General features: G+C 31.6%; 1 non-coding gene across 1 annotated transcript; it reads left to right on the top strand.

The window, feature by feature from the left end:
* The first annotated feature begins 322 nt into the window (after positions 1 to 322).
* On the top strand, positions 323 to 429 carry LOC114213198 (U6 spliceosomal RNA). The gene has a single exon (XR_003610162.1). It is a non-coding gene; the product is annotated as a U6 spliceosomal RNA (small nuclear RNA).
* The last annotated feature ends 2,877 nt before the right edge of the window (positions 430 to 3,306 follow it).

Genomic DNA, 3,306 nt, shown 5'->3' with positions numbered 1-3,306 from the left:
TGTAACTTTGTTTTACAGATTGTCACATAATGACATCAATCAAATCATTAAACCCCAGCTGACTGAGAAATTATAATTCTGCTAAGTTGGTGCTTTGCATCACTTTCAGATCTCAGGCTTGTGCTATGCAATCCTAGAAATATAAAAATGAGTGAAGAATTTTGGCAATTCAGAATTTGGAATGAAGCAGAGGGCAAAGGACAGGTGGCTCAACAACTCTCTAAATTCTTCTTACTATTAATTTACAATAAAATGCCATCATTCTATTTGGTGGATTTCCTGAAGCTCTGACTTGGAATCTATTTTGAGAAAAACTACTCAAGTGCTCGCTTTGGCAGCACATTTACAAAAATTGGAACAATAGAGAGAAGCTTAGCATGGCCCGTGTGCAAGAATATCATTTGAATTTATGAAGTAGCCCATATTATTTAAGTCGAGTTTTTGTTATGGTATTAAACAATTTTTGGACATAGAGAGTGGTTATGTTGCACAACATTGTGAATGTAATTAATGGCATAGAATTTACACTTAAAAACTGTTAAAACAGCAAATATATATATGCAAATAAGCTTATTAGAGCAAAATATAGTTAATTTGTAGAGATTCAATTATATTAAATCATTGTTCCCCATTCTCCTTACTCTTACAAAAGAAAATTGAAAACTAAAATGTAACATTGTAATCATTCTTTCTTTCCCATTTTAAAGCTGAACAACAAATATAGCAGTGATTTACATATGGAATACATTAAAAAGTAAATAATTCATCTGTAATGAAAGCCATGGTAGGACATGGGGAGTAGTAAGTTAATAAAAAGAGAAACATCATAGTCTGTAGCTATTAGGGTACAGTCACAGAGGAAAGATAAGAGGGAGAAATAAGTTCCTTTGACAGATTTGATCCTGCCCATAATTAGGTACTGAACTTCTCCAACAGTTTGCCCTGAGTATTCATGGGATGATCCAGACACTGGTCATTTACTTTCCTTGCAGTTTGTTTACTTTATTTCTTTTTCTTTCCTCTATTGCTTTTCCTCTACCAGCAGTTAGTGTTTCTCTTTTTTTTTTTTCAATTTATTATTATTTTTTGCCAATGGTGTTTTTCTCCTCTTCTTTTTTTTTTTTTTACCAACTCTCACAGGGTTATTCCTCAAAATATATTTCTTGTTTATATACAAGCTGTTTTGCCATTTAATCTGCTGGTACATTTGAAATTTATTTCTGAATCTCTTGCCATTTTGCTAGAACTGTCCCTGTCCGTCCACCCACCCACCCCCATCCCCCACCCCAATCAACTTCATTTTTCTTACTCATTTGGCTTAAGAGCCAAAATATTTTTTACTTCTGTATTTACAAAAATGAAGTTTGGCATGTTACCACCTTTTAATTTTTCTCTCACAAATAATGATTCTAGAACTGTCCTAAAGCCAAAACGTTTAGTAAACATACAGGATTTTCTTTTAAACTGCTTCACAGAACATCATCGGCATGACTAGCAGAAGGTGCCAGATTTAGAGTGATAATCACTTACTACTCTCTTACCTAAACATACAAACCTAAGTAAGGTTCATTTTGTATCTGCTGAATTACCTAAAACTACTACAATTATATAATATAATAGCAGATGTAGTCATGGCAGTAATATAGCGTTTGGAGTAAGAAAAATTAGGTTTTAGTTCACACCTTTCTGTTCTTTATTTAGAAGATCTTTCCAACTTGACTTTTTAAAATACAGTGTAAGTTTGCTGATAATAACTTTTACCTGACCTAACTACTTTGGTTACCCTGTGAAATAAATGAAATAATACCTTTGAAATCATTCTGTAGACTTGGGGAAATAATTATTATAAATGTTATTTTAGGGGTTTGTAGTTACAAAAAATTGATAGAATTTGGGGAGATTAAATACTTCACTGAACACATAAAAAAAAACTTCACTGAAATAAAATATAATCCATAATAAGAAACTGTCTTCAGACTAGTACTTTTGCTTTCAACTACCTAACTTTCACTTATCTTTTGTCATTTTCATTTCCTACTCTTACCCCTGAAAGAAAAACAGAGATTTCCATTCATCTACTGATAACAGGGGCTGGTTGTGTCTAGTGAAATTCATTACTGCTTTGATTTTTATAAGATCCTTTAAACTCTGTTTGAGTTGTCCTCTTGCCATGTCCATTTTTTTCTGTTGTCTAGATCACTCTGATGTGTACTTTGATTCCCTCTTCATTTCTTTGCTGCCTCTTGTACAGTACATAATGACAAGAATGTCCATCATGTTGAAGAAAGAAGTTTTTTTGGTACCTTAAGATAAGTGAATTTAAAGTTTTGATGCTGCATACACAGAAAAAAAGTCCTATAGAATGTAAAATTAGTTTTGATTAAGTAAAAAATTTGAATTATATTTAAATGTGTAAAGGTAATAAATAATTATCAAAGGGAAAAATCAGAGGCAAGAAAAAAATGTACTATAGTTAAGAGATTTAAATCTGTATTTTTCTTGGTGTTGTTTCCCTTAATGGTTATAGAAAACATTATAAAGGATCTCACTGTTGCTATTTATGCATTGTGAAGTTGCCCCAAACTGTTTATGTCTATAAAAAAATTGATGTATATGACCTTTTATCTGTGTGAGATATGCATCAGCAATTCATCTTAATATGGGTTTTTAGGAAATCCAAGATATTTGTATGTCTTATTACCCTTATTGAGCAAAGTAAGATTATGGTTGTGTTATTGTTCAAGCTGACACATTCTTGATGATAGAATTTTTCTTGGGCTTGATCGTCTAATGCAGTAAACACAATATACTCAGCACTTATTTTGTGCTGAGCATAAAACATCACATTTGGATTTCTGGGAGAGTTCCAAAGATATTCCCATGACCAGGGGAATTTTACAATTTCACACGATATCCCCATCAACACTTGGGATTATAAAGTGTTTTTAAGTGAAAGTAACTGAGGTATAAAATGATATCCCAGTGTACTTAACCAACATTGTTTAATGCCAATGATTTTAAGCACATGTCTTCATATACTTATTGACTCTTTTGGTTTCCTGTTCTATAAACTGCCTAAATATATATTCTTTATTTACTCTCTATTACAGTTTTGGCATCTTTGTTGTTAATTTGACGAAGTTGTTTATATGTTCTAGATAACAATCTATTTCTTGTATTAAATTCTTCAATTCCACCCTCTACTTTTAAATTCATGTAAATTCTATACATTCCCAATTCTAGGATTTTTCTTATTTTTGAGAAACCTACAAATGCTCTAAAATGTATAGAGAAGTATAAGGATGC

This window comes from Eumetopias jubatus, unplaced genomic scaffold, assembly GCF_037043125.1.
Source record: "Eumetopias jubatus isolate StellerSeaLion01/CBP00866 unplaced genomic scaffold, mEumJub1_p1.0 scaffold_3, whole genome shotgun sequence".
In the NCBI taxonomy this organism is placed as follows: Eukaryota; Metazoa; Chordata; class Mammalia; order Carnivora; family Otariidae; genus Eumetopias; species Eumetopias jubatus.
This window is presented reverse-complemented; position numbering and strand designations above follow the sequence as displayed.